The sequence below is a fragment of the Poecilia formosa genome, unplaced genomic scaffold (genome assembly GCF_000485575.1).
Source record: "Poecilia formosa unplaced genomic scaffold, Poecilia_formosa-5.1.2 Scaffold124, whole genome shotgun sequence".
NCBI classification, from domain to species: domain Eukaryota; kingdom Metazoa; phylum Chordata; class Actinopteri; order Cyprinodontiformes; family Poeciliidae; genus Poecilia; species Poecilia formosa.
The window spans coordinates 865,617-878,290 of record NW_006800063.1 but is presented as its reverse complement, the minus strand read 5'-3'; the positions used below and the strand labels follow the sequence as shown (position 1 = coordinate 878,290).

Sequence of the window (12,674 nt, the reverse complement as noted above, 5' to 3'; positions counted from 1 at the left end):
CTTACGAAAGAAGCTAAATTGTGTCTTTCTTGTGTGTGGCTTTGTAGATATAGAGGGGGGAAAGTGAAAGAACAGAAAAAAAAACAACATAATTATATTTGTTTCAGTAACGTAAAAACAATTATATTAGAATTAAAAAAAAGAAAAAAAGGGAAAACTTGATGGCCAAGAAACCTAAACTGTACATGAACAACATGATATGCCTTTTCCCCTATTTTACACGGTTTCCTTTTTGGGTTTTAGTTGCACTTCTTTGCCCAACAATATCCTGCCAGCAAACAGTTAACGCTGCTTCACAGGCCAGCAGTCAGGCCAGCGCAAACACACCCACCTCCTCGCTCGCCCCCTTCCCTTTCCCCAGGAACATGAGAGCTGGCTCTAATTCACAGGCTGGTAAAGCTGTGGTGGACAGCAGTCTTGATCTGGCAGGATTAGGCTACTTTTATTTCCCCGAGAGCCACAGGGGTGGGGAGGGAGGAGTGGTGGAAGGAGGCGCTCAAATCCTTCTACAAATGTCAGACAACGACCGGTGACCGGGAGGCTCCGCAGATACATGCACTCTGCGCGCGCACGCACGAAAGCTCGCATACTCATGAAGAAGAAAAAAAAAAAAGAAAAGAAAAGAGAAAGGGGAGTGCAGCATCCAAAGAAGAGACCCATCACTCTCTGTCTCATCAGGTGGTGGAACCAACGACGTGGGAGCAAAGAAGGCAGCGAGCAAAGGAGGAGCGGGAGGAGTGTTGAGGAGGCAGGAGGGAGGTGTCGGGTGGGGGATACACAATTATTCAGATAACAGCTGGGAATAATCTAGTGGCAGATGTCTCTTGGTCAACAATGCCCACCGCACACACGAGTGCGTGCCTGTGTGCGTGCGCACACACTCGGAGTCTCAATGCTCGCCGATAAACCAGCATGAGCTGCTGCTACTCTGCCCACACTGCTGCCTCAGCCTGCCTGCCTGCCTGCCTGGAAAACTTTATTTTTTGTTTGATTTGGAGAAATTCAATCGCAAAGAAAAATAACACTCGTGCTTTCTGATTGGCTTCTGGTTACCTCTGATGTTGGTCTAAAGAGACATAACTTAGGGGATTGAGTTCAAGGAAGGAATAATGAAGGATGGTTGGTCACTGTGGGACGCAAAAAATGGGTCAGTTTCGGGGGTTGAGGGGGCTATTTTGATCTTAAAAGGTTATGGCTTCAAAACCAAAACAAAAAAGAGACGTCAGAGAAAAAGACGGAGAGGCCCCAGCATACTACAGGAGTTGAACATCTCTGTAGCCATGTTCTCTCTGTCATTTAGTTCCACATTTTAGCAGTGTACGACCGTCGAAAGTAAAACTTTCCTAATGGAAATGGTGGCACAAGTTAGCCTTCCTGGTGGAAACTTTAGCTTTCCCCCATTTTATAGCAGTTCATATGTCCAACTGTTTCTGCAGGAACTGGATATCTGTGGAGCCACGTTCTCTTTCCCTTCATACAATCACGCATTTTGCCATCGCTGAGAGAAACGGCAGATTTCCCCTTGATTTTCTTTCAAGTGAAAGTTTTAGCCATAAATTTCACAAATAAGGGACAAAGGTTCAAAAGAGTTTCGGTTTTTACAAGATTCAGTTTACATCATACTGTTCCAGTGGTTAAAAATATGGTTAATGAGATCCCAGAAAGTTTTCTACAGTTTTTATGGAGCTCAAAGTAGCTCAATGAAGCCCCACCACTACCTGGTTCTGTCCACTGCTGGTCAGCTGGCTTGAGGAAGAGAGCAACATTTTTCCCTCGTTTGCAAGGAAGTCAAAGTCAAACTTGGAAATGTTTCTGACTCTGAAAAGCACAGCCAGCTGAGTTAATAAAGCACAAATCATCACTCTTATGAAGGTATTCTGCTGAATACACACATACACGATTACCATAAGGCTACATTGAGCAACATAATATCTACGCATTCAGTCCAGTGCACCTGGAAGCAACCTATCTGTGGCGGCTGTAGCTCCCGATCACACCAACAAAAGCCATTACATCTGAACCCTATTGGGCAAAGCCACCAGTCACTTCTTGTTAGGGGCAAAAGCAGACTAAAAACATCAAGAAAACAAAGACCAGAGGTGTAAGAAACACAAACCATTTTGTCTTCTACTGTTTTTCAATTCACTTTTGAGAAAGTGCTTTTTTACCCCAACTCTCCTCTCGCCGTAAGTGAATAAATCTTCAAGATGTTATGTAGCTGTGGATGGAAGGAAGGAAGGGGGCGGCCCAGGCGAGTGGCGCTCCGGAGCTCTGTCAATCCGTCAACCCCGGCAGCCCATTGTGATGTGGTTTAACACTGGCTAACAGCTCGTCCTGTCAGGGGGATGGATCATCCTGCGGCGCCTCACATGCTAATAGCTTAAGTAGGCATCCCATGTCCCCTGGAACTAATACCACAAATACTAATACCATAAAAGAGCAGTGCTCCAGCCTCACTTTCGCCTGTGTTAGCCAGCATCTCGATACTTTGCGGATTAGAAAACATAATGAGATGCATTTAAATGGTTATTACCTCTCCTCAGTACAGGAAGGCAAGAAACAGGGGGGAAACGCAGCATGGCTAATTTCCTATCATCGTATGTTAATCTACGCTCTACCCAGTCGAAGGAATCCAAATAGTCGGGTGTAATAGAAGTTATCGAAAAACACCAAAAACATAAATCTGCTCAACCTTTTTGGAGCTGAACTTCAGGAATCAAACATGCGGACTGATGAGAGGAGAAATCTGCATCTGAATTCATGAGATACTGCACACTCTTGGACGAGTCTCTTAATTGTCCCTCCATCACGTCCACCCCGGAGATTTCTAACACACAAACGAGCGCTCAAGAGCCGTGCGTTGCCTCTCCACTCGATCGGCCGTTTCGTGAAATCTGCGCGACGCGCGGGCGCTGGGCGCGACGCACTCGCAGTGTCGCGCCTCGCAGCTGTCACCAAACACTTCCTTCACAGCCATCCCTTCAATGCACATTAAAGCGAAGCTGCAGAAAGTTTGAGCACATTGTTGTTCAGATGGGGAGGCTCTCCGCCGCTGCGCTCGATTGACGGCTGCCCTGTCAGTTTGTCGCGGGGCTTTAGAAAACACCAACGGCTCTCTGATGAAGTGCTTACAAAAGGTCAAAGGGTGGCGGGGAGTGGGAGGGGGGGTGGAGGGAGGCTGACTGGGGGGAGTAACTGAGAGAGGGAGGCGAGGGAGAAAAGGAAAGGAAGACGGGACAGACTGAAGGAAAATCCATAACACAAATATAGCTGTCAGAAGCAATGCAGAGTTAGCGGGGGGACACAATGAACGATGAGAGCTTTTCGGGAAGATGCTCCGCTTGAACACAACAGGCGTCCTCTCAGCTTTATTCTTCACTCCCCAGCCCACATTGACCATCTTGAGTGCTCTACCCGATCTGCGCCAATGACCTCTTGATCTGCCATGACTCTGAAATCAAACTGCGCTCCGACTGCCTCACTTCACACTCCGTTCTCAGTCCTCCAGACTCCACAGTCGCCCCCCGCCACCCCCCGCCCTCCCCTCTCTTTCCTTCCAGCTCTAACTCTCAGGTGCCAAGCGGCACTCCGGAGAGGCTGATCTAATGCTTCCTCGGCCACGACAACCCAGGCATGGAACTCTCACACAGTTGTTTCCTTCACGTCGGGCAGGTTTTCCCCCTTATATTTTCTATCTGCCTGTAACCCCAAGCCAACCCCTCCACACCCATAGGAAACGGTCTCTTCCGCTCTGAGCTATTGGGTCACTTCTTCCCACATCCATCAGCTGGTAATGGGGCTGAGCTCTGATAAAGTCAGTGAAATGCCTGCATTACTGAAAAATGAAGAAGAAAAAAAAAACTCTGGAAATGTCTCATCTTAGATGTGGAGATGTGTCAGTGACCATCGGCTATAAAATACTGTCAAGTTGCAATAACTGCTCCAAATAAGTGGAGATGATTCAGTCACCTTTCCTGGCTGATACCAATCTAATTTTTTTTTTAATGTCAATTATTTTTTTTTATTTTTTTTTCCATAGGATTGTGATACCGAATGAGATAAATCTGACAGGGGGTAATAGTTTTGAAACCCACAGACTATTAAGAAATAAATTAAAAGTTTGCAGGTTTTTTATTAAACTCAAAAAATGTATCACAAAATAGGGGGATGAGTTTTAGTTCTGATTGAAGGGGGGAAAAAAAACACTAAATAGTTTTTGGATTTCCTGATTAGCGACCAGAGTCAATCTAGGGAAGATTGGTTCAATTTGATCCCTGACCGATAGATCAGAGCGTCTTTACATCATATTATTATAAAATAATTTAAAAAAACACTTAAAGAATTTTTCCCCCCCCGTCTGCTGCACACAGCAACTCTACGGTATGGCACCGCCGCATGACTCGAGAAAACACATCTAATCTTGGAAAAAAAAAAAAAAAAAACGTGTGGGATTTATTATGAGACAGACACACACGTTTTCGGCCCCTCAGCTTCTCCTAAATAACGGGTTCAATTAGAACCACATGTATAATCAGGCCTCAGTTTGAAGCAACGCGACGGCAGCCAGTCACTCACAAAGCAATCCAAACTTCTAAACAATCATTGTTTTTTTTATCCCCACTTGGAATTCATAAAGAAATATAGAATCGCATTTATGTTGCATTTGATGAGATTTTAAGTCAATACAAATGGGAAAAAAAAAAAAAAAAAAAGCCACACGTCTTTCTTATAGTTCATTAGCCTCAGGACCAACATTTAAAATTCCAGTCTAGGAACATTTTTCAGTTTGGCTTTTTCCTCCAAACCCAAAATGAATGGATACGAAGATATTAAGCGTTTCAGCTTTTTGAACATGCGAGTGTTCCAGCAGGAGTAAATCTATCACGGGTCAAACCCTACACGTATATAGCTGCTGCGGTATATTCACGCTCTTCAACATCACTTTGGAGCAAAAAGCCCACTCAGACTTGTGGGTTTGGGATGACGGCAGAGGGTTTTAATGAAGAGAGCATCAGAGATGCAGAGACAGACAGCGCTGGGCTGTCGATGCGCTTTCAACGCGCAGGACATTTAAAAACCTCAAACGCTGTCCATTTTCACTCAAGCAGGACAGGTAGATTGAGGAGGAGAGGAAAAAAAAAGAGCATTACACACACACATACACACACACACACACGCACGCATGCATACACACCGAGATGCATACACTGTTCCACATGTACCTTCACATGTACTCATGCTGGAGGTAAGGACTCTGTGAGTGAGTTTATGGAATAATACAATCACGTCGGTGGCTTTTAATCCTATTGAAGGGGTTTTAGAGCGCATGAGATTCATTATTATTGCCTGTCTCTCTAGACAGTTTTCCTACACGGCTCCAGTCACACCCCACTGTGCACGCTCTACTATTCCACATACTCCAGGACCATTATAAAAAATAAAATATAAGAGAGATAGAGAGAGAGAGAGAGAGAGAGAGAGAGAGAGAGAGAGAGATCGTCATTTAAGCAATGTGCAATCGCAGAAACAATCATGTGAATCTGATGGGAATCTGGAGAAGAGGAGAAATCCAAATACGAAGTGATATAAAACAGGACGTACAAAAGACACACAAGCTGCTGAGGAGAGGGGGGGAAAAATAAAGCAAAGAGGGGAAAGTGTTGAAGCAAGTCAGATGGAAATATGTTGGAAATGCAGACAATGGCCGACAGCAGGCAGGGAGAGTCGGTGTGTCTCAGACACCTTCAGCTCCTTCCACTTTTACACTTTTCCCTTTCAAATAACTACTTGGCGTGTCGGAAATGCAACACCTCACGCTACAGCCACTTCACTATGACTTCATCCTGTTCATGTTGCTGCTTTTACACTGGAAATGGAAAGCTCCTTCTTCAGCAGATCAGTAATTATCATCAGTCAGCTTATTGCAAACATAAATATACAGAGAACATAAATAAAGTCCTTTTTGTAAGAAGTAAAAAAAAAAAGAGGACTTTTTTAAATTGAGACAAAACTGCAGCCTGGTAAGAAAATAATCAAAAGCTGTGGAGTTCACATATTTCAAAAATAATAATAATAAAAAAATGACAATAAAAAGTGTTCTTTCCGTTTAATATATTTACTGGATCTGCTTCAAATTTTGAGAGAGCATTTGTGTAATTATTCTCGACTGTGGAGGATGTATTTATATTTTTTCAAGCACCAAATTAATTTAACTATTAAGCTGCCCAATTCTTCACAACTGTGCTGAAAAACAGAAAATCAAACAAACTAATGTTGTGTGTGAGTGAAAAATGTCAATTTTAAAAACAGTTTTAAAAATAGCAGCAAGAGTGAAAGAAGGCCAAAAACTGAAAAAAGAACTCTGCGCAGATTTTTTTTTTTTTCACGCAAAACAAAAACTTGATGGATTAAACTCTGGTAAGTTTTTGTTGTTGTTGTATTTGTTTTGTGTTTTTTTTTGTTTGTTTGTTTTTTTTAATAAATGAAGTGCGCACCTGGGGCTTTGCGCCACCGCAAAAAAGGAAAGAACTGCCTGCCTGTTTGACTCCAGAACTGTGGCAAGGTCATAAAATATGATGAAGAGCCTTTTTTTTTTTTCATTCCCGCTGGATCTTCTATTAAACCGCAATTAAAAGTGTGTCATCACGTCGCGAAAATGCCGCCACAGAGAACAAGGAGGTTGGCGATGGTGGTGGCGAGGCTGGGAAGGGGGTGTAGTGAAGGGGGGCGGGGATGGAGGGGGGGGGGTCGGAAAGGGGGAGGGAGGGGGCACAACAGCGCAGAGAGGACACAGTAAATAAAATTAATTATGCCAAATGCCCCCGCGCCCATCAATCACAGGGCAATAATGCCCGTGTCAGGGTGTTGCACTCACACGGCCTGTATGCTTTTCTGTGACTGACAGACAACTAACAGCAATTAATTGTCATTTCATTTCTATCCACTTTTTTTTTTTTTTATGTGCAGCTGTCACGCAGGGATCTGCTGCCTGGTTTTATTTCAGAATTTGTATTTCAATGAGATAAAAAGCAACTTTTCTTCGTTAACTTAATGTTGCTGCTTTTCATTTGAACAAGTATACGCTAAAAAAAAAGAAGAAGAAGAAGAAGAAGAAGAACGTCACTGCAACATCAGTTTTAATGCAGATACGTCTTTTTCTTCTTCTCTTTTCTTTTTGTGAAATGAATTCGTCAGAGGTGGTGGAGGCCTATACTTTGAGGCAAAACTTGCAGAGATTGGGATTTAGTGTCCACACTGAGACAAAGACTAATCTGGAGCAGCATCAAATCTGACAATGCACTGTCCATTTTATGCGTTTCATTTTTTTTTCTTTATTATTAAAGTTACTATCATTTATATAGTCGAGCTCATTGAGCTTCGGTTTATTACACAAGGGCAAATCCTGCATGAAGCCCTGAATATTTGCAATTTATATTAATACTATTTTATAACTTTTCCTGCGTCAAACCTCTAAAATCCGAGATTTTTGTTGCCGTTGTTCGTTTGTATTTTTTGTTTGTTTCTTTTTGTTGCTGTTGGGTTTTTTTAATGTCCAATCCAACAGATCATAAAAAAGAAATAGAAATGAAGGAAGCAGCACGGACACATCAAACCTCGGTGAGGTCTCACAGAGCGACTCTAGTTTCAAAAGTCAGAATCTTTTGAAAAGAAAGTATTGTTCCCCCAAACCTATTGACCATGTCAGCTCAAAAAGCTTTTTTTTCCCCCCCTCCCTCCTCAAGACAAGAGCCCTTTTATCTCCAGGCAGGGAATCTAACTCCTTTTCTATAATTTTAATCGTCGTAGTTTAATTATTAGCTTAATAAAAAAAAAACTTAAAAACGAAAAACGCGTTTATGGCATTTGTGTGAAACAAATGCCACAAAATCACTAAAGCTTCGAGTAATTTTATCACAACTGTTAGGAGATCTTTTTTTTTTTTTTTAAGTTGCTTTCCTCAAATTAGATCCCGACATTTTAGTTGCTTCTATGACAAAGAGAAAAGTTTTTGTTGTCTCTGAAGGGAAAAGGTTCAGGCAGATGGTGGCCACGAAACATCGCGTTAATAAATGTTCTTATTTTCTTTTTAAGAAAAAAAAAGACTCTTTATAGCGATGAAGTAAGAGATTTCAAAACAAATCTTAACAAATCGTTTCTTATCTTTATAAAAGTAGCAAACAGAGGGGACAAAATACTGCGATAATCTTTCTGCGAATGAAAACAGATCACAACAAGTTTCTCAAAGAAAAGGGATTTTTAAAGTTTCGGGTGAGAAACAGTGAAAGTTGGAATGAAGCTGTGACAAAAAAAAGGGGGGGAAACATGATAAATAGGAAAACATGGTCGTGTCCCATGTGTTACATTTTCTCTAATAGTTCAACTGTACGAATAAACTTGATAACAGAAAATGTGGGGGGGGGAAGTTGTGTATCAGAGTTTCAATGGAAGCGCGGAAAGAAAGAAAGGAGGAAGGAAGGAAGGAAGGAAAGGATAGCGAAAAAGTAAAAGTGCAGAGATAATGCATCAACCTGTTCTCTGGGTTTCTGAAGAAGTCAACTTTCACGCCAGCGGTTGGACCATGTGGACAGCCCGCTTCTGCTCCTCAGACCCCGGCGCGTCCACACTCTTTCTTCACGGCGACAAACAAGGGGGGGGCGCACAAGCCGACGGGACGCGAAAAAATTAAAAAATATATACATAAAATGTGGAGGGGGGGAAGGGAAAAAAAACAATAGAGAGGAAAAGAGAGCGAGAGACAGAGAAATCTAGGGTCTTAAGACCATTACTTCTTTAAGCGGAGAAAAAGCGTGCTCGTTAAGTCCCTTTTCCTATTCCCCCCTTTTGTGTGCGTCCTCTCTCCTCGGAGTGGCCCCTCTGGAGTGAAGTCGGAACAATACTGCCGCTAAAAACTCTGGCACTGAGCGCAAGTTGCAGCGGGAGAAACAACGCGCCTTTCTTTCGTCTTCTTCACTTGCTGCACCTTCTTCCGCCGGCTTTCTTCTCGAAGAAGCCCGATCAGCGCGTAAAACCTCCCCTCTGGTCTGCACTTTTTGGCATCCTGTCTTGTTGCTCGCTTGTTCGCTTGAAAATCAGGGTTGAATCACTTGGGCTGAGCGTGTGTGTGTGTGTGTGAAGTGTGTGTGTGTGTGTGACGGGGAGACAGTTTGCTGCGCTACCGTAATGCCTGTAAAGCACGTGCGCAAAGTCGTGGCGCACATCGTTTGAGGAAAGCTGGCTCTCTGTCGCTCTCCTATTGTGTGTGTGTGTGTGTGTGTGTGTGTGTGTGTGTGTGTGTGTGTGTGTGTGTGTGTGTGTGTGTGTGTAGTTGAGGGGAAGGCACTGATCTTTTGACCTGCTTTGCATCCTTGCTGAGTTGTGCTATTGTGGAGGCAGAGAGCAACAGATGTTGGCCTGCACGAATTATGAGCCCAGAAACCGCCAGAAACAAAGCACAGTCAAGCCAATCAGCTCTGCTGCTCGGGATTTGCTCAACCTTTTAAAAGTCTCAAACAGTTATTTCTAAAAAAATAAAATAAAATAAACAAAAAAACTATATGCTTATGTAGACGTAGACTAACAATGCTGACCTATATTTAGAGTCCATATAATGACTGAAATATTCCAGAAGTTTTCCCAGGGCCGGCCCAAGCTTGTTTGAAGATCTTTTACTATATTTTATTTGGGGGCCCATTTCTAATCTGTGGGTGGGTAGATCCCCAAAGGGCCCCATCAGTAACTATATTAGTTGCTGAGAGCAGGGTCATTACCCGTATTCAGTTATTCTAAAAATATTTTTCATATTACATTCAAAATTATTTCTATTGCCTGCCGGTAACAATATTTAATACAAGTAATTCATAAATGTCCTTTGACAGAAAACTTTTCACACGCTGAACTTGACTGCACTGCCATTAATTGTGAATATGTGTAACTGAACTTTAGTCTACTGTTATGCTTTGATTGCATCGATTGGCTTCACCCTGTGTTTCTTGATATGAATGAGGCGCCATATTTTGTCAACTGGAGCTTTATAGACAAACTGAATTAAGCTGAGACCTGACAAACTGGCTACTGGCTGTTTTAAAAGTTGCTAAACATCTTCATTGAGTTAACATGTCCACTTGCGTTTAACTTTAATGGAGGAATGATTTTTTTTTTAAAGTGAATAAAACAGTAAACAAGAACACAATGTCAAATGTTTACAAACTATGAGTTAATTCAAACCTTTTTCCAAAAAAGAACACAATGTCAAATGTTTACAAACTATGAGTTAATTCAAACCTTTTTCCAAAAAATGAACCAAAAAACACTCTGTGGTACAGTTAGTTAGTCTTTTCTTTATTGCATTATTATAATTGTAATATTAGATGTAGTCCAGCTGACTGAGCCAGCATGTGCTTTGTTAACAGCCAGAGAACGCTTGTCTCCGGTTCCTTTTTTGAAAAGGAACCATTGACTTCAACACTGACATCTGTGAGAATCAATCCAGTAGTCTGGAGAACTTATTGGTGTCCAAAATGTGTATTTATGACAATCTGAAATAACAAATACTGCATATCAACTGATATTTACACATTACATTGATGTAATTATGATATTATTCATGCCTGTTCAGCATGTTGCTAAGACTTGTTAAAACTTTGCATTTTACACCAGTGTCTCTACTTAGCATGAGGAAACCGCACTAGTGAGGTCCTGGTCTGAGTTAAGCCCACCAGCAACCACAGTGTTGCTGACCATCCTGTTGTGCAGATCTTATTTCCCAGCTGCATTTAACACATAATCTCTCACTTTACATTATTTATCAAAATACAAGGACAACTTGGCCACACTGTAGAGCAGGGGTGTCAAACTCGTCAAACTCCAGTCCTCAAGGGCCGCTGTCCTGCAGTTTTTAGATGTGCCACAGGTACAAAACACCTGAATCAAATGGCTTAATTGCCTCCTCCTTGTGTAGATGTGTTCTCCTGAGCCTTGCTAATGACCTAATTATTCTTTTCAGGTGTGGTGCAGCAGAGGCACATCTAAAAGTTGCAGGGCAGCGGGCCTCCAGGACTGGAGTATGACACCTATGTAGTTATTTTACCAGCTTTATTCAGTNTGTGTGTGTGCCAGCTAAGTGGTAAAAAATGCTGACCTATATAATAAAATCCATTAAAAATGAAAGTTGGACCTAATGGTTTCAGACTGCTCAGGCTCTGCTGGTAGGAAGAAACAGACAGAAATCATTCCTTAAAAGCATAGATCACAATAGATCACAATTGCACTTAAATGTGGGTGTTTAAAAAAAATCTTTTTTTTTTTTTTTAAACCTGACATTTGTCTTTTTTAATTCATTTGGAAAACATGTAAACAAGTCAATTTAGTCAATGCTTACCCTAAACTCATGCCTTCTTTGAAGCACCTTTTTACCCACCTATTGCAGTCAGTCTTCTATGGAAGCTGTGACAAAAGTATGCCACATCTTCAATTAGTAATATTTACTGACTGGAAAAAGACCTCGACTTGAAGGACCTTGAAAGGGTCGGTTCGGTTCTCTGTGAAGGCATATCATGTTCACGGCGACTCCACTGAGTTTCTGGCAGGTTCAGCTCTGGACGTTCTGCTGTAAAACTTTCATTTTCTTCCGCCGAAGCCATCGTTGTGTTAGTTCGGAAGCATGCTTGGACTCGACGTAATAATAAAAACTTAAATCTCTCTTCATCTGCAGAGAAAACATGTTTTACACTCAACATAAAAGTAATCCCGGGGCATAGTGCTGCCACTACCATGTTGCAATGTGAGCAAAAGTAACACGAATGAGCAAATCTCAGGGAAATCCTTTTAAGGGCAGCTAGACATTATTTCAGGTTAATGAGATTCACAATATTCATGTGTGTAAAGAGACTGAATGCTGTAATTAAATCAAATCAGTAAATTGTTTAAGTTTGTGAAGAAACATGCAAAGAGGTTTTTGTAGGAATGTTTTCTTGTTAAAATAAAAAATAAAAACAAGTTTTTATCTCTCAGTCGAGGCTTCGTATAATCATACTCTCCAAATCAAAGGTGGAAAAAGTACTGAAATCATTTATCATGATCTCATTAAAAAAATAATAATAAAAAAAAATCAAAATAACCTGGAGTTGTAACATTGGTCATGTGATCCACTGTGACATTCAAACTGAGTTTTTTTTGGTTTTTTTTTTAAGGATCCCCAGGTCAGCAGTGAGCTTATAAGCACTTGCAAAGTTTGCTTATAACTAAAACCACTCTTAGCTTTGGCACATTTATTGAGAAATAACTTTTAGTTTTAATGCTGAATAACATTGATTTATTCTAGAAAGATTTATGCCAACGTAAGAAATGCTCAATTGCACAAATAAAATATAAAATTTAAGTGGATCTTCCCTCCCCCCTTTTCTTGTGATGCACCTGCTTTGGTTTGGACAGTTATATAGTGATTAGATACATTTTTACTGCCTGCCTACCTCAGTCCGTCCTTTATGTATTTTGGAAGCTGGACAACTCCTTTTGCTAAATTATCACGGCGCCGTTTCTCGCCTCCACATTCATTTACTAATTGACACCACATCAGTGTGAAGATTACTGATGAATCTTGGAAATTACATCATACCTGTCGCTGCAAAATGAAAGGAAAAACGAACCATAAATCCAAAGAAGATCCTGAGAAAAAA

At 41.5% G+C, this 12,674-nt stretch overlaps 1 protein-coding gene across 1 annotated transcript in view; it reads right to left on the bottom strand.

Moving 5' to 3' along the window:
• foxp4 (forkhead box P4) overlaps nt 1–12,674 on the bottom strand; it is a 110,489-nt gene that overhangs the window by 97,395 nt on the left and 420 nt on the right. The gene's annotated exons all lie outside the window — the stretch shown is intronic.